This window comes from Ochotona princeps, chromosome 4 (genome assembly GCF_030435755.1).
Source record: "Ochotona princeps isolate mOchPri1 chromosome 4, mOchPri1.hap1, whole genome shotgun sequence".
Classification (NCBI taxonomy): Eukaryota; Metazoa; Chordata; class Mammalia; order Lagomorpha; family Ochotonidae; genus Ochotona; species Ochotona princeps.
In genome coordinates this window covers 22,552,321-22,578,845 of record NC_080835.1, presented here as the reverse complement: position 1 = coordinate 22,578,845, position 26,525 = coordinate 22,552,321, and positions in this window count along the sequence as shown.

The following is a 26,525-nucleotide window of genomic DNA, read 5'->3' as shown; positions in this document are numbered from 1 at the left end:
CTAAAAGTAGGAGATTCCAGTGTTGCAAGGCAGAGATGTGCCTGTGGTTTCTCGGGCACAAGATTCAAAAAATTGCCATTTAATATTAGGCATTCCCCTCTCATGAAATAGTTTTAATAATGATAAATCAACTATAGATACAATCACAGCAAACATTTATCATCACCAGCCCCTGTTTATTGACTAAAATATAGACATAGTAGGATTTCAATACATGGCTATGCAGCCCTTTAACCATGAAATCATTCACCTTTAAGAAGGAGAACATTGGTCATTTAGTCATTTATTTGTAAACACCACCATTTTGAATTTTTGAATAGTAACATTAAGATCATCAGCACTCTCAAATTCTAAAAGAAAAAAAAACAAAAACAAACAACAGCAACAAAACACTGTCATCCCAGAATACCGTGCACTCTAATGCTCACTTTTTATATATGAAGGTGAAATAAGGACCTTCTAAAACATATAGAAATTGACAGAATCTGTCACCAGTACTCCAGCCCTACAAACGATTTTTGTGGGTGTGCTGCAGACAGACCGAGGATGATCGTCGTCCTTATGAAGGAATGTGAAGTCCGTCATCTTGCAAAATCACAAAAGAAATCTAAAGAAAACAGAAGCTATATGTGGGGAAATGACAGAGCCAAGCTATTGCTTATCAGCAGTTACCTTAAATGGCAATGGCCTAAACTGTCTGCTAAAGTTGCCAGACTGGCAGAATGAATTACAAAATAGGAGAATCCACTGGCACATCTATTGACTTTCAGAAGAAAATCCTTGCTATTTCACATTATCTTTCCATTCTTGACCACTCTTTTTTTCTGCCTCAAGGAAAAAAAGAAAGAGGGTGAGAGAGTGAGAGAGAGAGAATTTGGGAAGCAGTGTTTTGGTTTAGTCAAATTTCTACTTGGAAAAAATAATTGTATTTTATCAGAATAATATAAAATTCTTAATGAATAAAATCTCTATATGTAATGAAAACACAGTTTTTTCAAAACATGGGATAGCATTTGATTGTTTTCTAATAAACTTGAGATGAAATGCCATAAAACAGTGAAAAACATATATTTCACTGATAAATTAGGAAGATTGTGATTCAATATGTTTTAATCTCATCAGAGTCAGAGAAATGTCCCTCCTGTATTCAGCTTTGGGTTAGTTTGTCATGGTTTATATTATTATTTCTAATAATTGAATTAATTCATTTTAAACATTACATAAAAATTGGATGCATGCCTGGTGTGTTTTGAGATATACATATCTCAAATAACATTTTCTTTTTGTGGTGAGAACACTTAAGTCCTAATTTGTACAACTGAGTGACAATGGTTATTAACAATGTATTGCATGCCTATAAGTATTTCAAAACATTGTGTAGTAAACCACAAAAATGTACAATATTTACAGCCTTGTTAAAATTTAAGAAGAATTAAAAATCATACTCTTGGGACTGGCATCATGGCATGAGAAATAACCCTATGCCTGCAAGTACTGGTGTGTCATATGGGCACCTGTTTGTGTCCCAACTGCTCCATTTCCAATGTAGCTCTCTGATTATGGCCTGGAAAGGCCAGGGCATCCACACGAGAAACCTGGATGAAGTTCCTGGAGCCCAGTTTTGTATCAGCTTGCTCTTGGCATTGTGGATATTTGAACAATGAAACAGTGGACATGAAAAACTTGTCTCTCATTTTGTCTTTGTAAAACTCTGCCTTTCAAATAAAAATAAATACTTCTTTAAAAATAATATTTTATTATTTTATGAGATTAAACACTCTACGAGTTGCTTAGCTTTTTAGAGTCCTATCATGGTGTGAATATTTTGCATGAGATCTTGTTTGATGCTGCGGGGATAAAAGAATGGGCTGGTGCTGAGCTGCTGTGTTCTCTCTCCTCTGCTTTTATTGTATCCCCCGGCCTGTTGGGTATTCATGCTGATCTGCCATTGACAACGAAAGAACAAAGTTTTTCTTTCGTCCATCGTATGAAATGTCCACCCATCGTCCTTATTTTTAATCTCCGCATGTTTGTATATTTCCTCATGTTTCCAGTTTAGGGCTAATGGACGATTGCCTTAACAGTGTGACTAAACCGCGTGAACCAAGGTTTTCCATCCGTTATGAACCCTGGGCAAACAAAGAATTTGAAGGGTCCACATTCTAATGTGCATCAAGTTTCAGAAATAGTATCTTGAATGTGCTTTGCTGACTAACACCAAATGCAATGTCTGTCATTCCCTATGAATTTTTTTTTAATAAAAGTTATCATCAGCTACTTTATTCAACATTGACCTGGCTCTTTTAAGGGGGAAGCAAAAAGAATAAAATTGCAATCATTAATTAATTGTAAGAGTTTTAGACATAGAATCTTAATATGTAGTGTCCAGTCCATTTATCATTCCCATATAATCTTAGGAATAAATGAGAAAAAATTACTATACATTGTGATGAACGTAAGTTAGAACTCACTTTTCAATGATTTGTGGAAAATCAATTAATTTTTTGGAATATTTCTGCAGATAAAATGCTGTACACACTTATAATGTCAAAATACACATTCATATTTATTATGAAATTATATTAATATGTGTGTTTTGAAATCTTATAAATATGGTTTTTTTCCAGATTGGAGAGTAGTAACTTTAACAAATTTACAGATTCATTAAAAAAATTACAAAATATTTTTATTTCATTCATTGGAGTGAAACAACCCAAATCACCCTGAACTAAAGTGGTTAACAGAGAATGCATTTATAATATTCAAGCATGCTATTAGATGAGTTAACCTGAGCAGAAGAAGCAAGTTATTTACAATATGATCAGCGGCCTTACTAGATTCACATGAGAAGCCTGGGTTCTTCATTTTCAGAGAATTGAGCAGAAATTAAAAAATGAGTCAGGAATAAGGTATGATAATGAATACAGAGTTGGAACTGGAATCCATGAGAAAGATGAAAACATTTTATATTGTTTCCTGTGTATATGAGAAGATCTCATGTTTATGAAATATTATTTCTAGAAGAAAGATCAACAGCTTTCTTCAATTTTAGAAGCATTTCTAGCAGGAAAACATGTTGTTTAATAATGTAGTGAGTGGCACTTGCCGTAGAAGCCAGCAATCCCTTGATAACGATGGGAAATTGTTCAATGCCTCACAAGGAGAAATGGCAATATATGGACTGTGATGTAGTAGATGATCCTGTGTACGACATAGATCCAGAAAATTCAAAATGCAAACAGGAATAGAACCCTCCCCCTGCCGATTTCTCTTTGTGTTCGTAGCCATTCCTGTTTCAATTTTCATTTGTTCTAATTTTTGTATTTTTAGATCTAAAGACATGCGAACATTTCTTGTGTCCTGCTTCTTTCTTTTTTGCTTTGAGTAGCGGATCATTCATTCACTCTTTTGAATAAATGATCTGTGTCAGGGAAATAACTCAAGTTCTTCCAGATGCTAATCAAACAGAAAAACATTCTTCTCTAAGAAAATTCACCTTTTATTGATGAATACTATTTTTAAAAGTTCTGATAGAGTAGTCCAATCATTAACAAATTATTCCAGTCACTCAAAATTGAGACATAGTACAAATGAAAGAACATCTAATCAAAGTAAAACATGCAAATGAAAAAAAAAACATGCAAATGGAAGAAAAGAGTTATAACAGTTCAGGGAATGCATTTTGATTAGAATAAATAGTCTTGAGTTCATGAATGTATGGATGAATATGTGACTGCAATTGTGCTGTGTATGATGTAATGTAAAATTTTTCCTATGAAAAAACAGAATTAATTTCTGGCCATAACATTTTAACATTCAAGATATTAACTATTTCATTTACAGTAATTACAATTCTTTGAATTTAAATGGTTCTTTCTTTTTTTTAAAAAAAAATATTTATTTATTTTTACTGGAAAGGCAGATACACAGAGAGAAGGAGAGACAGAGAGGAAGATCTTCCATCCGAGGGTTCACTCACCAAGTAACTGCAACAGCTGGAGCTGAACCAATCCGAAGCCAGGAGCCAGGAGCTCTTCTGGATCTCCCACGTGGGTGCAGGGTCCCAAAACTTTGGGCTATCCTCCACTGCTTTCCCAGTCCACAAGCCGGGAGCTGGATGGGAAGTGGGGCTGCTAGGATTAGGACCGGCGCCCATATGGGATCCTAGTGTGTGCAAGGCGAGGACTTTAACCACTAGGCTATTGCGCTGGGCCCTAAATGGGTCCTTCTTACTGGTGTTTAGGCGAATGATAAGAGAGATCGTGCAATCACTGTGACATGGTATTTCAAAATTTACTGCTTGCCTATTTTTTATTATTAATTGCATTGCATTATGTGACACAGTTTCATAGGTTCTGGGATTCCCCCAACCCCTCTCCGTGTCCCTCCCCCATGGTGGATTCCTCCACCTTGTTGCAGTGTTACAGTACACATTCAGTCAAGATTCTTTCTTTGCAGACAAATACCAAGCACAGAGTCCGGTATCTTATTGTCCAGATAAATTCAACGGTTTTTGGGGGGACCATCTCTGGTCTGGCAGAATATCATTCCAATCAATTAAAAGTCCTAGCATAATATCAACAGCAATTTACAACTTTATGGAATTAATTGACATGGTATTGAGTAAACAATGTGTTAAAAAAAAATGCAAGTTCTTAACCACATCCTCTGACTACTTCTTTGACATTTCAATTTTACTTTATACACAAAACCAGCTGCTGTTTACCTTAAAATGGCTACAGGGTACTATTCAGCTGTCTTGTGTCTATTTCCATTATAGTATTTAGCAGTTTATAGTGTTGAAGTATAATTTTGCTGACCTTGGCAGATTTTATGGGATGGAAGAAGCCCAAATCCTTCCTCGCAGGATCCAGGGTCATCGGAACAACAGCCAGGAGCCCTGAGCAGTCCACAGAAACAGAAGAACAGTAAACTTCCTTCGCGACTAGGGAGAGGACCTTGCTCTGGTCCTTCCTTACTTCCAACTTTGGGTCTCCACCCTCTTTTGCAACGACCATCAGGGTCGCTCCACAGCTTCCCCTCTCCCGCAAAAAAAAAAAAAAAAAAAAAGCAAAAAAGAAATTTAAATAGATAGAGAACAACAAGGAAAGCTTAGAACCAGACAGGACATGATTAGCGTGGGTTCACATATACCTTGCTAGGTAGGACACAAAGATTAGTTACTCCTCACTAGGGTATTGAAGATTTCTCTGCACACCCCTCCTAAAACTGTTCTGCACCTCATTTGTTAACATATGCCTTGTTAGAGTTATAAGCAAGTTTAGACTATGCTTGCCTGTTTTTAAGTTTAGAAAACATCTATTGTCTTGTTGTTCTCAGCTTCTGCAGTATTAGAAGCATCAGCATTAGAATCACAGTCTTGGGCCTAGCGTGATGGCTCTGTGGCTAAATCCTTGCATTGCATGTACCAGAATCCCATGTGGGTATCCTTTCCTGTCCTGTCTGCTCCATTTCCCATCCAGCTCCTGCTTATGGCCTGGGAAAGCAGCAGAGGATGGCCCAGTCTGTGGACCCTGAACATGTGCAAGAGATTTGGGGAGAAGCTCTTGGCTCCTGGCTTCATATCAGCACAGCTCTGGTCATTTTGATCACCTGGGGAATGAACCAATGGACGGAAGATTTTTTTCTGTCTCTCCTTCTATCTTTAAATTTTTGCTTGCAATTAAAATAAATAAATTTTAAAACAAGAGAATCACAGTCTTATCCATTTCTGAGCTTTTCCCATATCCTGATGAGCACAACTGTAGGAAAGCAGCTCCAATCATAATTTCTGCCTGAAAGTTGCACTCGACAGTCTGAAGTGGCGGTGTATGACACCACCTCTTGCCTTTTGTGTTGCTTCTTACTACCTATTACAGGTGTTGAAAACTGTTTTATTGGGGCCGTGAAGAAAGGATAAAGATGAGAATGGCTCAGCAGAAATTCGACCTTCACCACAAACTATTAATACGAGCAACAAGGACTACATCCCAACTGCCAAGGAGGCCACAGGGATTTGGATGCCCTCGGAGGCCGAGTACTCTGAGGTCACCCACCCCCAACCGGAGCTTCCACAGGGGATGGAAGAAGTCCAAACACTACCGTGCAGAAACCAACGTCATCGGAAAGACAACCAGAAGCCCTGAGTGGTCTGCAGAAACAGAAGAACAATAAACGTCCTTCGGGACCAGGGAGGAGAGCTTTCTCTGGTCTGAGCCTGGCTCCACCTCTGGACCCCCCCTCCCTCGCAATGACCATCGGGATCGCTTCGAAAACCCCTCACAGCAAACAAACAATCATACAAACTAAAAAAAAAAAAAAAAAAAAAAAAAAAAAACCTAAAATAAATAAACAACAGAAAGTAGAACTTGAAATCTGACAGGAAAGAGCTGGCATGGATTGGCTCATGCCTCGCTGGGTGGGTCACAAAGATTGGTTACTCCTCACCATGGTGTTGAGGATTTTCCTGCACACCCCCCCCCCAAAAAAAAAATGTTCTGCACCTAAAATGTTGACATATATCTTGTTAGAGTTACAAGCCAGTCTGGATTATCCTGGAGTCTGCCAAGATCAGCAAAATTTTACTTCAATACAACAAATGGCTAAATACTAAGATGAAATGGACACGAAACAGCTGAATGGTGCCTTATGGCCATTTTAAGGTATAGAGCAGCCGGTCCTGTATATGAACTAAAATTGAAATGTCAATGAGCTAATCATAGGTTGTGGCTAGGACTTGTTTTCCTTTTTTTTTTTTTTTTTTTTTTTTCTTTTTAACATACTGGTTACTCAAAACCATGTCAATTCCATAACATTGCAAATTGCTGTTGATGTTATATTGGGACTCTTAATTGACTGTGATGATATTCTGCCAGCTCAAACTTCAGACCAGAAAAGGTCTCCCCAAGAAACTGTTGAACCAATCTGGACAATAAGTAGCTGGACTCTATGCTTGGTATATGTTTGCAATGAAAGAATCTTGATTGAATTTGAACTGTAATACTGCATCAAGGTGAAGGAATCCACCGGGGGAGGGGGGGGGGAGGGAGGGGGGGATTCCCAGAGCCTATGAAACTGTCACATAATGCAAAATAATTAACAATATAAAAAAAAAAAAGATTCTATTATAGAAGGAATGGTAATTGAAGCAAAGCTGGTGCTGAGGAAATTGCCAAGTGAAAGAAAGTTTATTGTTTGAAATTAATGAAAGGTAGCTATTGCACTTAATCTGTAAATCCTAGAGAACTAAGACAGCTCAATTCAATTTAGTATAAGTCCATTGAGTACTTCCTACTTTCAAGTTCTCTGTTAGATAATCAAGCAAAATTAAATAACACCAGGAAGAATCCCCAATGTTATATTCATAATAGCAGAAACTATCGTTTTTGAAAGAAAACTATAATAAATATCTTAGAAATAGAGTTATCATTGAGATAAGTGGTTTTTTTGTTTGTTTGTTTTGAGAATACACCTGTTTGGAGTCTCAATTTGACAGCTGGAATTTTTGAGTCATAAAAATGCTAAGACATTTTCTCCCGTTTATGAAGATGATATCAAAATCAGAATTTAGGTGTGCAAATGTATTAAGTAGAAAGTTTTAATTGCTATAATGAAGTTGTAATGTTAATAGTGATGCATATATTTGAACAACCCTGTGTAGGGACTATCCAATCTAAACTAGAAAGACAAAAATAAAACCATAATTCCACACAAGTGATCCTACCATTCTTTACAACATTAAAAACTTGCAAGGAATTAAAAGAAATATTTACTATGTGAAGTCTATTATATATGAGAAAATAATAAACTACATGTGAAAGTGTGTATTGTAAGATTTATCTTTTAATGTGCTGATGTAGAGAGCTATAATAAGACAATTCTACTCAGATATGGTGATGTTACTAAGACCTTTTCCAGCTTATTTATATTTCTTCATTTGTAATTCAAAAAGCATTCAAGGCTATTATGAAATAATAACACCCACATTTTACTTAGGACATTGTATGTACTTCCACATTTAGGAAAGCAAACTAACAAAGGCATATGATTATTTCTAGTATAAAAACAATTTAAAAATGAAGCCTAATACAATTTAAAATTTCTGCATAGGCGTATGTTAGCTTTATGGCTGTAAGTTTATTTTATTCCTATCATTAAACATTTTCTGTATACTATATAAACTAACAAAGAACCAATCAAGAGATAAATTAACAATAAAAATCAATTACTATTGAGGCATATATTTAGGTATGCATGTACATGTATATATATATTACATTTGCTGTAGATTTTGGGAGTGATTTTAAAACTGAATTTAAAAATTCTGTATTTCGAAATGAGATTTTATAAGCAGAAATGGAGATATTTTCAACCTAATTAATTCTAGAGTGGATTCTTTTATTTTTTTAAAAAAATTATTTATTTTTATTGGAAAGGTGGATATACAGAGAGGAAGAGAGACAGAGAGGAAGATCTTCCATCCGAGGGTTCACTCCCCAAGCGGCTGCAACAGCTGGAGCTGAGCCAATCTGAAGCCTGGAGCCAGGAGCTCTTCTAGGTCTCCCACGTGGGTGCAGGGACCCAAGGCTTTGGGCCGTCCTTGGCTGCTTTCCCAGGCCACAAGCAGGGAGCTGGATGGGAAGTAGGGCTGCCGGGATTAGAACTGGCCCCCATATGGGATCCTGGGTGTGCAAGGCGAGGACTTTAACCACTAGGCGATTGCGCTGGGCCCCCTAGAGTGGATTCTTAAAACATCCGTATTTATATAAGTGAAGTTGCTCTAACTTTGAATTAAATCTGAAACATACTTATCATCACTACTGAAATGCAGATTACATATTTATATTTATTGGAAAGGCGCATACACAGAGAGGAAAAGGGATAGAGAGGAAGCTCTTCCATCCACTGATTCACTCCCTAAGTGGCCGTAACTGGCCAGAGTTGAGCCAATCCAGAGCCAGAAACCAGGAGCCTCTTCTGGGTCTCCCAAGTGGGAACAAGGTCCCAAGGCTTTGAGCCATCCTTGATTACTTTTCGAGGCCACAAGCCAGGAGCTGGATCGGAAGTGGGGCCACCACGATGAGAACTGGCATCCGTATGGGATCCCAGCTTATTCAAGGTGAGGATTTTAGCTACTGTGTCTGGCTCATTTTTTCCCTCTTAATTTGTGTTAAACTTTCCATTGAGTTTGAATTTAGAATTTTACCACCACCTTGCTCTACTACTTAAAAATAACATTACCTGAAGATGAACACATTTATTATTATTAATTTGATATGTTGTTAAATTTATTCTGTTTATGTTATTTAGCAGTTCCAACTTGCCTTAAATGTTCTGAGTCAACATCCATAAAAGAAAGGCATTAGCGAATCATTTTTCACAAATGCATAAAATCTGCCTTCTTCCTTAAATCTAAATAATCCAGTACATCTGAGGCTATGGAGTTTGTCATAATTTTGTACCCGTGTGTTTATTCAAACATCAGATGCAATGAAGACATTTGGGGTCTAGAGAGAATCATAAATGCAGATGAAAATCCAAGACAGAAAGATGCACAAAACTTAAACTCTAAGTCACTTGTTGGACAAGTGTTACACATACACTTAGGATGTGCCTTTTTGTTTGTTTCCTAAACATACGGTATAGTAGTCACATGGTATTTTATACAATCAGCGGCTGAAAGGACAAATTTTAGTAGAATATGAACATGAAAACTTGTTCATGCTGACAAAATTTCTCAGTGTGATTACCAGTCATGTCAGAAGACCAAGCGTACGATAAACAGGATGAAAATTTGATCAGCTTGAGCTTCAGATTTTGGGGTTTTACCAGGAGATTAGGTTTAACCGAATGGAAAAGAACTGGATCAATCACATCAGAATAATGAAATACCAATGAAAAAGTCTGCATTCTGAGTCTCCCTGTTGATAGTCCTCAGTTTACTATCGCATGTTGATGTCAGGAGACAGCATACCTCTGGGAACACAGAAACTTCAAATCTGAAACACTTCCAAAACCCTCCCCAGCCCATATTCTGGTCTATGTGCTTTTTAAAGTGACTGCTGTTTGCAGCTGTTGGCTAAAACAATAATCACAAACAGTGTTTTCTCAAATTCTGTGAGTTTTGTTGGTAACAGGTCTATGGGTGGTTACATGAAGCTTCAAATCTGAAGTATGTGATTAGACATGACAGTTAACCTTGGGCCCCTCCTACACGTGGCTTGTCTGTAACATCAAATGCATACGTATCATTCTGGAGACGGGCATTTAACATTGGGTTTGGATAATTGTAGTCATTAATGATTTCTTTTTTTTTTTTTAAAGATTTATTCATTTTATTACAGCCAGATATACACAGAGGAGGAGAGACAGAGAGGAAGATCTTCCGTCCGATGATTCACTCCCCAAGTGAGCCACTACGGGCCGGTGCACGCCAATCCGAAGCCAGGAACAAGGAACCTCTTCCGGGTCTCCCACACGGTTGCAGGGTCCCAAAGCATTGGGCCGTCCTCGACTGCTTTTCCAGGCCACAAGCACGGAGCTGGATGGGAAGTGGAGCTGCTGGGATTAGAACCGGCGCCCATATGGGATCCCGGAGCTTTCAAGGCGAGGACTTTAGCCGCTAGGCCACGCCGCCAGGCCCCATTAGGATTTCTTAAAGGTCCGCTATTCCCCCAGAAAATGTACTGAAAATATTATACTCTTATATTATGGCTATTGTCAGCCACCTACATTTTCCCCAAAGATCAATACATCTTATATTTATTTACTTCAATGAGTAAATTAAGACTGGATGATTATCCAACTTTTTAAGATTTATTTGTTTTTTATTGGGAAATTAGATATACAGAGAGGAGAGTCAGAGAGGAAGGTTTTCCATCCAGTGATTCACTTTCCAAGTGTCTGCTACTGCCAGAGCTGAGCCAATCCAAAGCCAGAAACTTCTTCTGGGTCTCCCATGTGGGTGCGGTTGCCAAAGGCTTTGGGCTGTCTTGAACTGCTTTCCCAGGCCAAAGTCAGGGAGCTGGATGGGAAGTGGTACTGCCGGGATTAGAACTGGCACCCATATGGGATCCTGGCGTGGTCAAGGCGAGGACTTTAGCCACTTGGCTACCGCATTGGGCCCCAAGTATCTAATTTTACTGATTATTTTGAGCAATATAATGTTCCTGAAGACACATGTGTGACTTCTGAGGATTCTGTTTCTTCTCTGTTCTCGTAAAACTGTTGCTCAAGGTGCAGTCACCTGTGATGGCATGAGGACAATTAAGCTCTCCCCAGGGCAAGGGACACGTGGGAAGAAGCGACATCTGTTGGCCAGAATACATCAGTTCTCCCTAAAAAGGGACTTCCCGTCTAAATCAGGCTTTGTACAACCACATGGACAGCCAACAAGTGATGAGAGACAAGCAGAAAATGTGTGGGGTGAACACACAGAAAGTAAATAAAGCCTCTCTCATAGGAGAATGAAAGCAAAATGCAAAAATGCCATTTACTTTTTAAAATATTTATATATGTATTTGTTTTATTGTTAAGGTGGAAACATGAAGAGGAGACACAGAAATATCTTTCATCCGCTGAGTCGCTCCTCAAGCTGCCGGAATCGCCAGAGCTGAACTAATCTGAAGCCTGGAGCTAGGAACCTCCTCCAGGTCTCCCACATGGGTGCAGGGTCCCCTGGGTCATCCTCCACTGTCCTCCCAGGGGAGACAGCTGGTCTGGAAGTGGAACAACCAGATCATGTACCGGCTTGCACACAGAATCTTGGCACATACAAGGCAGGGATTTAGTCACTAAGCATCCATGCAGGGCCCAAATGTAATTTTCTTTTTAAAATGCCTGATACTTCCCTTATCATGTATGATTTTTTAAATCCTATCATTTCTCTATACTGTTTCTTGTAGGACTTGTGACAGAAAGAAAACAAAAGCATTTATCTATAAAACCTGGCAGAAAACAAGACCTAGAAATTTCTCTCATCTTTCAGACAGATATCTCTCTAGGTAATAACACACAGTTATAACCTGACATTGAATTAGTTATCACAGCTTTTACAATGCCAGGAGTTGATGCAGTTTATCATCTACTAAAATGTAGCGTCTTAGGGTCAAGCCTGCGATGTAGAGGGATAAAAAACATCTTGCAATACCTACATCCTTTATTAGGGTGTCAGTCTGAGCTCAGGCTGCTCCATGTTCAACCCAGGTCCCTGATAATGCAACTGGGAAAGCCGTGAGTGGTAGCCGAAGTACTTGGATCATGCCTACCCACACAGATAATCCTGCTATGTCTCTGGGCCACTGGCTTTAGTCACTTCTCTCACTTTTCCTCTCCTTCTTCCTCTCTCCCACTCTTTCTCATACCCTCTCTGTCACTCTGCTTTTCAAATAATCTTACAAAAATAAAATGCAACATTTTGAAATAGTACAATCTATTTCCTGTTATTAAACATACTAACAAATAATGAAAAAGTAGATAGATCACATAGTAATTTATGGTTTGGTAATGTTTGGTAAATCATTTTTACTAATTAGGGATGCTTATTCAAATCCCAATCGATGCAACATAAATTTGCACAAAAGGTCTCATTATCAGCGTTTAATAGTACATTTTCCCATGAAGTCCTTTAAATTTTATATCATACCACTAAACCCTACACATGCCATGTTAAAATCGTTGCACATTTTTCTTACAGTTTATCTATTTGGTTCCTACAAGTCATAAATTGCCACTTGGTCATCAAGGTGACGGACAGTCCAACTTGCACTGAAGTATAGTATCCATGGCTTTTTAAACTTGACAATATATTACCTTTTGGCATCAGCAAGTTCCAATTGATTTTATTTGCCAATTAAATGGCCTGATGGTTGTAATATGGTGATTTATCACCAGAGTCAGCAATGATTTTGATTTGTAAAGGGTTTAAGCAAAGACTGGAGAGAAAGGAAGGTGTCAGGTTGAGATAACAAAGTTTGCAGACACTAAGTGAACATTTCATAATAGGTCTATACATTTGGCTATCAAGGGAATTACTGAGAAATTGAGTTATTGAAACAAAACACAGTGATCATGTGAGACCAAGCTCTTGACTTTCAATAGTGCATGAAACCTTCATTTCTCTGGAGTTTTCTCAAAATTACCAAGAAAGAAAAATGTTATTTTCCCAACCTTTGTAAGTGATGTCTTGCTTAAGTTCTGTGATACAAAGTGATTTATTTTATAGTGTCCTAAGCAAAGAAAATCCACAGAATTGGGGGAACAAAATAATTTCAAGAGTACTATATTGAAAATGATATGTTTTATTCAGAGCATTTCAGAGAAAATGTGATCTCAAAATGACTCATGTAAATAAATGTACTAATAAAATCTTTGTAGAGACTGCTTTAGAAAAAAATGTGGATTTGTTTTACTTTTTATTATGATTTTTAAGATTATATTGGAAAGGCAGAGAAGGAGAGACAGAGACCTTCCACCTGCAGGCTCATGCTCCAGATGGCAATTGCTAGCCCTGGGATTGTCCCAAGCCAGGAACAAGGAGCTTCTTCCAGGTCAACTATGTGAATGCAGAGGCCCAAGAATTTGAACAATCCTCCGTTTCTTCCCCATGTCATAAGCAGGAATGTGAGTCAGAACTGGAACAGCCAAACACCTGTACCCATTTTATCTAGCTATCTTTGATTCCATAAATTATGAGAGGAGTGATTTGTGACATCACTCTCCAGTTCCAGGAGAGGAAAAGTACACTCTGGGTAAAGGCTCTTGGTTGGCAAGTAGGCAGGCTGCATTACAAAGGTCTGGGGTGTTTCGCTTATAATTCATTAATCTTGGTTTGCTACCTAAGTGTCCTGTTTCATTCCCTCCTGAGGTTTGCATCCCCATTCTTTAGTTGTTGCTGAGACATGTAGTTCATTTTATCTTCTGAAGCTATGTCTTATTGATAAGGTTTGTACACCTTACCTGGCCTCAGTTTGGTAATCTACCACTGTCTCATGTAACAGATCCATATCACTATTTATAGAAACTGGATTCGGTTCCAATGGCTATGTCCTCTGTATTATAATCAGCACTCAAAAAAGTAGCTGGTCTTTTAATGTCTTTTGAAACAGTGTCTGAGGGCCTCATCTGGTTCAGGACCAGGCTGACTCAACCACCAGGCTAGGCAATTTGAGCATACTCCCTCTCCCCTACATGAGAGTCAACACAGGAAGTGACACAATATGCACTGTGTTCTGATGCCAAAGCATGCACTCTAGACTCTGGTCACTGACACTGGTGGTACTGTTTGTTCTAGGATTCACAGGATCTGAAAGCTCCCATTTCTTGGAGATGCCAAAGGCTATCAGTGGAGATCCATCCCAGTGCCAAAGACTCAGGACCAGGTACAGTATAGCTGTGACCATATAGAACCTACATGTTGCTGCACTGCTTGTCCAACATCAGCAAAATGTCACATGGCAGTCACAGCCTACCCAGAGCCTGCCAGGAACCTGGCCTGCCAAAGGCAATTAGTGTGGTCCACCAACAGGACCCTAACCTTAAGTCCCAGGCCAAGTTCAAGAGCGCCTTGGGGTACAGCCTATCTATGGCTTCAACATCAGTCTCATCAGGTCTATCCTTCCCAGACAGACATTTTGGTGAGCCATTGGTTTGGTCTGTCCAGGACTCCAGCATCAGGCCCCTGGCCAGCTGCTCTCAGACCACCATGGTTGTATTGCATGGATACAGCCTATGCAGAAACCTGGGTCAGGCCTCTGGCCTGCCTCTTCCTGACCAACAAGTCATTATTCTATAGCCTGTTGGTTGTCCATCCCTATTTCAGACAGAATATCCATAGACTTGGGGACTTCCTACAAAAGCTGGCCTGAGGATAGGTCAAAATTCCTCAAGCCATAGTCTAAATTTTTAATATTCCTGTCATGTGACATATTGGAGCGTCAAGAGCGAATCAAGAGAAAAAGTCAGTAAAACATGTCTGCCTCTAAGTCCTGCAGCCTTAGTATGGAGAAAGCAAAGGTTACATATATATGCTTGCGTTTGTAAGAGGTATTTAAGGTCTTCAACTTGTTTACTGGTGTAGGCAGGCTGATCTGTTCCCATGTGTCTAGTCTCATAGTCTCATGGGACGCAGCTCCAGCCCCTGGCCCTCATTTGTCAGACCAGACAATTGCCTCAGTTTGCATGGAGCTGCAATGGGGCCTCTTTCAGGGACCCCAGGCCGTGACTCGGCTCTGGCCCCCAGATTCGTTCCCTGCCTGGCTAAGCATTCCAGGCCATGTGGCTCTGCTCTTGTTTAGGTCCCCTTGCAGGTCAGCTCAGCCTCTAGGCCATCTTCCAGGCCCTCCCCAGAAAAGGAGAGGAGGGAAGAGCAGGGCAACAGAGGAGAGGAGAGGAGAGGAGAGGAGAGGAGAGGAGAGGAGAGGAGAGGAGAGGAGAGGAAGGGAGAATTTTTCATTCATGTGTGCAGTTCTTTACCTCAGTAACTTGTTTCCGATTTTCATTTTTTTGTGTGTGATCATCCATTGTTCCTTTATTTTCAGATATTCTATCAATGTCTTCATCTTCACATTCTAAATTTGAAGAATTATGTCCATTTTGGAGATGCACAACATCTTCCTTGTTTTTGGTTTTTGTATTTCTGTGTTTATTTTTAGGCAGTTCTGGAAGCACTTAGCTTTCTCTCTGTGATGGATTTTATCTTTGAGCTATGCCTCTATAATTTAAAGGAGTGACTGCTCCTTTGGTGAACAGCTACACCTGGGACACACTTCTGGATATTTACCAAAAGAATAGTCACTCCACTAAATCACAGAAGTATAGCAGAGCCAGGCAAATGCTACAGCCAGCACAACATTAAGACTCAGTCATCCACTCCTGGGAATTTACAGCCCACCGCTCCCCACCAAAAGAGAAAGTTGGAATTAGCATGTGATAGGCAATACATGGAATTAACTCAGATGTTCTTCAACTGACCAAAACAAATATTCTCTTTCTCTCTGTCTTTACCTAATGGTGTGTCCAGCTTGTGATTACAAAATGAACAGACAGTATGTCATTAAGAAAAAAAATGTGGAAGCAAAATGGTAGGTGAGGAACATAGGCAATTAGAAGAGTGGAGTGGGAAGCCATCACGGTGTTGCAAAATTTTTGTTGTGAAATGTATAAAACGTGTTTATTTAAAGGAAACAACATAAAATACGATAAAAGAAAAAATATATGATTTGGAAATATGTCAGCTTATAACACTTGAACTGCACATATGTTCAATTAGCTAGAGAAAAATATGGCTTTGCTGAGCGGCTGCAACAGTAAAAACATCAGGGAGCTTCAACATCATTTGATTGGGATCAAACATGATTCTATGATTTTAAGATATCCAAGTTTTTTTCCTTTAGTTTTTTTCTCTAATTTCTGTTTCATGTATGGTTTGTGAGTCATGTTAAAATTATTCCTAAATATAGAAGTGTGTGATCTGTCAGGTTTGAATAAATAAGTTTGGGCAAAAATTCCACAATGATTTGAAATGTCCTGTACATTTTTTGGAGCATATTTGCCTTTTAGAGTACATCACTGTGACAGAAGGTGTGTGCAGAATTCTGCCTCTCTGACGGCACTGATCAGCTGCTGCTCAGTTTTATATTTTGAGAGCAAAAGTGGGCTCAACATGCAAATATTTGCAAAATAAGGAGAATTCTTCAGGAAAAATTTAGAAATAACATTAATAAATACAAAAATAAACTATGTAGGAAATGATATTCATATTCAATGGAAAGTAAGAAGATATACATTTTATCTTACTTACAATAATGTTTTGACATTTTTGCAAATTCAAATTCAGTCACCACAGAGAGAAAAGACATTTTCTGATTTTGATAATTTTGATCTTGAATATATATTTTCTTTGAAGTATTTGCCTTAGAATTTGCTGCAGATTTCATCTAATGTGAGTATATTACTTGACTTTTAAAAACCTATTTTTCTAGATAATTTCATTTTCTTTTTGAAGTACTTTTACTTTCCCAGTGTATATGGTCATAATAGATGGTGGATAAAAATGCAAGTTGTAGTCCCCATGCTTAAAACTCATACCCAGACATAGCATGTTGCTGGAAAAAAAAAGTAGTATTTATTTTCTTAAGTTAATTCTTAACCACTTAAATTACAAACATTTTTTCTGTATACTATTAATAGAAAGTTTTGGCTTGTTTCCTTTATCTATTGCCCAAGATTCTGATAAGTGAGCTGATATCAGACAGGTGTAGGACAACAAAATGTCTGTATTGCCAAAACCAATCTGGAAATTTAATGTGATCCCAATTAAAATACCATCAAAATATTCAGATCTAGAAAGAAATGATGCTACTATCCATATGGAAACCAAGTGATCTCCAAAGAACTAAAACAATCTTTAACAATGTTGGAAGTATCACATTTTGATGATACCAATTCTAGGCAATCTAAGACCTTGGAAGATGTTTCCATTTTTAAGTGTCCTCTTTTATTTACTTAATTTTCATTATTTTCGTAGTAGAGATTTTTTTATACCATTGTTTAAATTTATTCCAAACATTGAAAAATTTTGTAGTCGTTGTGAATGACACTGATTCTTTAAGTTCTATCTCAACCAGAGAATTGCTAGTATGTACAAAGCCTATTGAAGTTATATGTTGATTTATGTCCTACAATTTAACAACCTCTGAGCTCCAGTTTCCTGGCTTTGGACAGACCCAGTTACAGAATGTGTGGTCACCTGGGAGCTGAGACAGAAAAATGTAAGGTCTCTTGTTCTCTCTCCCTATGGGTGCTGCCTTGTGTACCTGCTCCTCCAATTCTAATCTGGTTCTATGCTTGTGGTCTGGGAAGGAACTGTAGGATGGTCCAAATCTTTGAGCTCTTGTGCCTACATGGGAGATATGGAAGAGTTCCTGGTTTCATATTAGTTCTCATACATCAACTACATAATAGAGACCAACACACTGGGAAGTGAAACGACGTTGTAGGATGCATTTCTAATCCCAAATGAAAAGGAAGATGACAATGAAATGGATAAATGTGTCTTGGCTGTATGATACTAGATGTTCTACCTTTGTCTATACCTCCAATGCCAGGAAACACTTAAATAGCAGATTGTTAAACTTGCAACTATTACTAAAGGATTATACTACTGTAATAATACAGGGAAAATGGCAGCAGCGGAAAATGGGGAGGAAAGAGAAAAGAAAAGAGGGGGAGGGAGGAATCCTTATACTCACCAAACTGAATACACTTATAGAATGTAGGTAGCAACAACTCTCTCCTTGTTAAAACCAAAACCAAAGCCAAAAATAATTCCTCAAAAAAAAAAAAGTGCCAGAGCAAAGAAGAAAACAGCACTAGGTTTGATTGTTTAAGGGAAAAAGTATTGTAGGCACTGTGTATGATAAACGCGATGACATATGGCACTTATTAGGAATGTCATCTCACTATTTTAACAACCAAAAATGTATACCAAAACATCATTTTATGACCATGGCAAAATTTCCATTGATAACAAGTAATTTTGGTGACCTGGAAAGCACTGTATCTTGTAAAGTACACATGAAAACTTATTGTAAATACAATGAACAGTTTAAGAGATCAATTTTTATTTTGTGATGGAAAGTACTAAAATATTGTTCTCCTTTCTATTGTACAGTTTAATTATCCATAATTATTTCAGAGGTAATCCTATTAGATTGGAGTGAGGAAAGGAAGTGTCAGAAAGGGAGGCTGGGGAGGCACAATATGTGAATAATACCAAGGTCCCTTTTGCAGGCAAGAAACTTTTGCATCATTAGAACCTATGGGAAACACAGCATGTCTCCCAGAAGGATCAAAGTATGTCAGATGGGGATAGACCGTCATTAGCTTCTGTACTGTTGCTCTAGAGTTATTCTTACGGGCCCTGATTCCTCAGGATTCTAGTTCTTCTTTATGCCCAGGTGCAGGATCCCAGAGTTCCCATAATCTTGAGAACATAATATTGAGTTTCAAAAACAAACAAACAAAAAAACCTTGCTTTTTTTTGGGAAATGATTAATATACTTCATTTAGTTATCCAATTGTATCTTTGGATGCAATTACACAAGAAATAAAGCCTGAGGTGTTTTTTTCTATATTCCAATTTTATTGTATTATATTTGTATGGTGATACAGAACAATTTGTTTCAAATTACTCTTTCTTAGTACTGGTAAACAATAGCAAGCAATCATGCATACCCACTTACCACACTTTTATCATCACTATGTACAACCACTTTCATCTCTGAAAAGAAGCATGCACCATATTCAGTCCAATGCGTTCAAGTGTAGGTACTTCTCTTTCAATCCATGAACTCATTACAATGCAAATAATATCATATACATATGTATATATGCTATATGATACATAAAACACTGAAATGTTAATTGTTGATCTTTTATAATTTCATTCTTACTTTGAAATCATCATATACTTAGTTATAATATAGTAATGAACCTGATAGTAATACAAGCTCTCACCATTAAAAAAGGATATCAAGGGCCTAGTGTGGTAGCCTAATGCATAAAATCCTCTCCTTGCTGGGATCCTATATTGGTGCCAGTTCTAATCCAGGATGCTCCACTTCCCATCCAGCTCCCGGCCTGTGGCCTGGGAAAGCAGTCAAGGATGGCCTTGGGACCCTGTACCCACTTGGGCAACCTGGAAGAGGCTCCTGGCTCCTGGATTCGGATCAGCACAGCAACGGCTATTGCAGCCGCTTAGAAAGTAAACCAGCGGACAGAAAATCTTTCTCTCTGTATTTCCTTCTCTCTATATATCTGCCTTTCCAACAAAATTAAAATTATTTTTTTAAAAAAAAAGGTATGTTAATACTAGAAGTGAAGCTTTTACCAAACAGTGAAAATGAAGGGACAAAATGTAAACAATGATTTTTACATCATTTTCTGAAGTATTTGCTTATTTATTTATCTATTTGTTTATTTATTTGAAAGCTGGAATACAAAAAGAAAAGAAAAAACAGAGATATCCCTCCTTTAGTTCACTTTCCAGCTGACCACAACAGCCAGGATTGAGAGCTGAGTCTAATTCAGTCTCCCATAGCGAGACTTAGCCAGGGTGCATACACCTTCTTCCACTGCTTCTCTGAGACAATTAGCAGGGAATAGGAGTATATATGGAATAATAGCATTGTAAATAGTGATTTACCTACTGCGCCACAGCGCCATCGCCAGTATAAGGAGATTGACGAAAAGAACTCCCATAGCATCAAGGGATACTGTACACAGTTATGCCTCAAGTCTGGCTCTGTTTACACATATTCTTGTCCTTTAGCCCAATAACTTCCCTGTTGTGACCCACCTCACTGAATGCCAAAGATCCTGCAAACACTCCAAAGAGATAAGAAAGCACTATTGAAATTAATAGGTGTATAACAAACTTGGGCTTTATTACTTGACTTCATCTACTTACCGCCATAATTTTCAGTTCTCATTCAGAGATGTGATCCAATTCTTTGGCCTCAGGGATGTTTGTACAGAATGATCATCATGATAGATAATAGCTATTGTTCAGCATCATCTGCCTTAGCTACATTAGAGTACATATTCTAAAAATTCTAATTTTACGTATTAACTTTGTTGCTAAAAACAATCTAGTTAGTGACTTCTAAGTCCTTTCAGTATGCAGCATATTTACTTAAAATTTTTAAAATATTAGTTTAATTTTTTAGAATGACAGATCAGATTTATAGGAATAAAAAGAGAGCTAAAAACCTTCAATCTGTTGATTCACTTTCCAAATGACTGCAATGGTTTGGGACTGAGCCAATTTGGAACCAGGAGCCAGGACCTTCTCTATGCCTTCCACATGGTTTCAGGGTCCCAAGACATTAGGATGTCTTCTACTGCTTCTACTGCTTTCCCAGGCAACATGCAGGGAGCTGGAAAGGAATTGAAACAGGCAGGGCATGAACTTGTGTCCATATTGGATCCTGGCATTTGCAAAGTGAAGATTTAGCCATTGAACCTTCGCACCAGACCCACTCATATTATATTTAATTGGAGTTATTTTGTGTTTCCATTTTACCTGAGGTGTCTACTCGTGTTATCTCGGCGAAGTTACTACTAACTCTGACATCAATTGCTATTACTTTGATGAGTACAGATAGCATGCTTTTTCTTTGGAAAAAAACTTAGAAAAATTGGAAAAAGCAGAAAATGATGGTCATCACTCACTCTCCTGGGATCATTACTCAAATAACCATTTACTTATGAAGTAAAAATAACCTTTTCTGAGTAACCAAAGACATCTACCTTGTTTGCAATTGTGAAACCATAAAATGTAATTTGTCATTATCAAGCATTCCAAAGACTGCAAGGGCATTTTATTGATTCAGGTCACAAATCTCTTTGCATTTTTTTTTAACTCTAATGGCTCCCGAAGTAAGATTTAAACATATTTAAATATATAATACCCCCACACCAAGGTGATGACTTTTGAACCTGACATAAAAGGAGACCCAGAGAGAAAGTGTACCTCTCTCTACTCCACTGCACTAAATCTATAAAGATGTACTGAAGTGCACTGGCTTTCCTGCTGAAGTTCTTTCATGTCTCTGATAATGGAAAATTTGTGTGGTTTGGAGTGATTCTTCTTCTCTACTTTCATCATGTAGGAGGGACTTCCTGGAGACATGATATGAAAGGAGAAGTGAACAAGAGGGAAGCCTTTAAGATGTACTTCCCAGAGACAAGAGACTACTCTTAAAGAAAAGAATTGAAACAAAGTGCATACAAAATTAAATGCAACACCAAGATCATATCTCTCTCTTATTAGAAAAACCAGCAAACACACTGTTCAACTTGTTGTCTCGCATAAATATCAAACATGCATACAGTTCTACTTTTCTCCTCTTCCGAATTAAAATTTCTCCCAGCTGATTTCCCACTTTACGTATATCAGGTAAGAGCCTATTTTAAGTTAATTGGACATTTCCTAATAGTGTAGGGAGCTGCAGGAGGATTCTGAATAATTTGGCTTAATTTCTTGCTTTATTTTACGAGCTCACAATAATTACAGTCTTTGAACTATAGTTTCTTCCCCTGTACCATGAGATTAGAGAGACCAGAGGGACAGGATGCATTGATTGTGAAGTGAGGGGATTTCTGTGAATTGTCCGCAGAGATAGACTCAGCTACTGAGTAGGAATGAAACAGTGAATACTTGAGTGTACACAAATGGTTTCAGTTTCATGGAAATACCTAAATAAGGACAGCTGGTTGATTCATTTTTGACATCTATTTCAAATAGCGAAAATGTTCTGGATTTAAATATCTTAAACAAAAAATAGTAAGGATATATATTTTCTCAATTCAACCATGTTACATTGACATTGCAAGAAAGAGATTTAAAAAGCGTGCATTAAAAATGCCAATAGCACGAGAGGATACAACATTTTGAACATTGAAAACCTATGAAACGGTATCATTTTAAAAAATTCTTATCTACTTTTCCAATAAAAATAAATATATCTTTTTTAAAAAAGAACACCAGTGTTTATACTGTGATTGTACAAAAACAGAAACATTAAGTGTAATCAAATGTTTATTTAAGAAGACCCAGAAATTTATGTACACGAGTTTCCAATCAAATATTTGCTAGCTGCGTTCTCATTTTGATTCTTAACTGGGCAGCAATGAAGTTCAAGATTATTTCTTTATGGTTGCACATCTTACAGCTGAGTGTGCATGTCCTGTTCACTGGAAGCTTCCTTCAAGTCTTAGAGGGTAAGTGCAGTATTTTATCTTTTGATTTTCTTCACCATAGTTGGTTAATTTAAACTTTTTCCCTGCATACATCCATATCTTCTATAACATAACACAGTTGTGGAGAACCTCCTCTAACTGAATGGTAAACAATAATTTCTACCATAATGTGTTTTCAGAGTTTTACCTGCATGATGTAACTGACAACTTTGTGAGACACAAGTCATTTACAGAGACGTAAAAATCTCAGAACTCAGTACGTTGATAAGGATGGAATACCTTACTGTAAAGGCCATGATTGTTGCTGTTATTTTGTGATGTCTCTAATGAATTGCAAGTTACCAGACACCAATCGCTTGTTTTTCTGCCTCAAAGATTTATGTTGCTGCTGGTCTATGCAACAATCCTGTTCATGATGGTTGGTATGTTTTTAAATCATCATGCTTGAATTCCAATGCAAGTATGATAGCTTAGATTCTGGGTGAATAATTAGCTGCTTATATCATAGATAGAGCTTAACCTAAAATAAGGGAAGGAGCTGGACTATTTCTTGACTAATTATGCAAAACTGACATTTGTATAGCATTTAAATTACACAAAATCTTGCTTCTCTACATAGATTGCGACAAATTTACTGTAGCCAATGTCCTCTATACATTACTGGTATTTAATTATAAGAAAAAGACTAAATATTATCTGTTAGAGTACAACAAAAGATTGTCATTTTGATTGGATGCCTTATAATCAGTTCATTCTCTTGTAATTTCTATGGAAGTTAAAATTAAATTGATTTCCTCTTTCTCAATAGTAAAGTTTTACATTTAGTGGCAAATGATAGTAATTGGATAATTCCTATCTCAGCAATGATTAAAAATGTTTTCTGGTCACTTTCTCACATGCAGATTTCACTCCTTTTGGTAGACTTCCAAAAATTGGATAGCTAGATCATGGGGTAGATCAACTTTCAGTTGTCTTAGCTCTCTCTATACTGACTTCCATAGTGGCTGTACTAGCCTACACTCCCACCAATGGTGGAGTAGGTTGCCTTTCTCTTCACATCCACAACAGGTGTTGATAGAGTTCGGAATTCTGAATGTAGGCCAGTTTCACTGGAGTTAGGTGGAACCTCAGTGTGTCTTTTATTTGTATTTCCCAGACAGTTAGGAGCCTGAACATTTTTCATATGTTTATTAGCCATTTGAATTTGCTGTTTTGAAAATGTCTGTTCATTTTCTTTGCCAATTTACACGCAGAGTTGTTCGTTTGTTTTGCTGTCATTGAATTCCTGAAACTTTTTGTAAATCCTGGATATTAGTTCCCTATAAGTTGTGTATTTTGCAAAGATTTTCTCCCATTCTATTGGTTTCATATTCACTTTGCTGATTGTTTCCTTTGCTGTACAGGTTCTTATTTTGATGTACTTCCATTTGTTCATTTTGATTTTGACTGTCTGTGCTTTTTGTGACTTTATAAAGAAGTCTTTGCTTGTACCTATGTCTTTTGGAGTGCTTTCTATGTTTTATTTTCAAGCAGTTTAATGGCTTCTGGATGCAGATTTGGGACTTTGATCCATTTAGAATAAATTTTTGCGTAAGGACAGGGGTGGGTGTCTTGATCCTTATTTCTGCAGGCTGCTATTTAATTGTTTCAACAACCTTTCTTGACGAAACAAACATTTTCCCCTAGATTATTTTCAGTTCTCTTCTCAAATTTAGTTGGTGGTACATGCGTGGGCTCCTTTCTGCGGTTTCTGTTTGGTTCCATTGATTTTTGTTTCACTACCAGCACCAGACTGTTTTGATTACCACTGCCTGTAGTACGTCTTGAGGTTTGGAATTATGACACCTTTAACTTTATTTTTGTTCTTCAGGATAGCTTTGGCTATTCATGATCTCTTGTTTTTCCAGGTGAACTTTTATATCATCTTTTCTGTTTCTGAGAAGAATGTTTTTGGGATTTTGATTAGGATTACATTAAATTGTATAATACTTTCAGTAATATGAACATTTTGATGATACACGATTCTGAAGATACGGAAACATATGTTGATGCCTGTTGAAAGAGGAATGTATGAAGAAATCACGGTTTTTCTTGCCTATGGAATTCTATTCAGCCATTAAAAAGAATGAAATTCAACCAATTGCAACACAATGATCCCAACTGGAGCTCATTACATTCAGTGAAATAAGCCAATTCCAAAACGAATATCATATGTTCTCTCTTATATAAGGCAACCTTCATGCAAAATACAATAGGTATATAAGTAAACATGGATATTAACATATTTACTTAGAATGCTAATGGAATCAAGTATGTCATGAAGAGGAAATGTATCACATTATACATCTCTAATTCTGAATAAAAGATGGAATCTCAATGAAACTGTTATATATATATATATATTTATATATATAATATACCTTGACAATAGAATGCTGGACTTTACACTCTTGTCTATATTTGCAGTATCAGAGTACAATTAAATGATACAATTATTAACTTGTGACAATTCTTTGAAGGATCATATTATTGTTATAATTGAGGGAAAACAGTGTTGGGGTGGTTTGAAGGGGGAAATCCTTGAGCCAAGGAACTGTAGCATGAAAAATTAAAAAATAAAATATTAAAAACATATATGCATTTTTGTTTTGATGACCTTTCATACACATTGATTAAAAAATCTTTTAATTTACTTTTCCATGAAAATTTTATGTATATACGTGTACATATATCTGTGTATATATCATATAAGAGCACAAAAACGCAATTCAAAAGGTATAAAATCCCTACGCGTCAAGCAAATTACGATGAAATTGAAAAAAATTTAGATATTTCTCTGCTGGTAAAATAAATTAATTGTATCACGTTTAAGATACTAAAGGGAAAATCATCCCACAAATATATGATCTAGTGGCCTGAAATATGCATTTGTAATAAGATTTTCCAGTTTTCACCAGATCATATGCTTGCTGGTAGAGAAGGAAATTGACCTCACACAGACAGAATCATCCAAGAAAAACATGAAAGCATCCCAACACTAAATCGGGTGTTATCACAATTCCAATGCTAGTTTGTGTTAATATTGTGAGAATTACTATTTCAATTATTCTTGGCAAAATTCTATGATGTCAATATACAGTTTTCAGGTGAAGAAAACAGAGTGTAGATTTTATAGGTCAAGACCCTAAAAAATTATTTGAGAAAGTTATGGCTTTCTTTCAGTTCTTTGAGTCTCTAATAATAAACCTTGTCCTTAATGCAATTTAGAAATTATATTATCATCTGAAAAATAAGATAAATAAGAAATAAAAAAGAACACAAAATGCAAGACCATCTGAAAGAATACACCAAAAAGTACACTAAAGGTTAAAATAATTAAGCACAGCATGTACAGAATTTGTACTACTTTTTTAACATTTTTTTAAAATTTCTAAGTAAGATACACAGAGAGCAGGAAAGACAGAAACATCCTCCATCTGTTGATTCACTCCCCAAATGAGCCACAACAGCTGGTGCTGAGCCTATCCAAAATCAGGAACCAGGAACTTCCTCCAGGTCAACCATATGGGTGCAGGATCCCAAGGCGTTGGACCATCCTTGACTGATTTCCCAGGCTTCAAGCAGGGAGCTGGATGGGAAGTGGAGCTTCTGGGATTAGAACTGGCGCCTATATGGGAACCTGGTGCGTTCAAGGCGAGGACTTTTGCTGCTAGAGCATCGTACCAGGCCATATACTACTTCTTAAAATAATGAGTGTTTTTCAA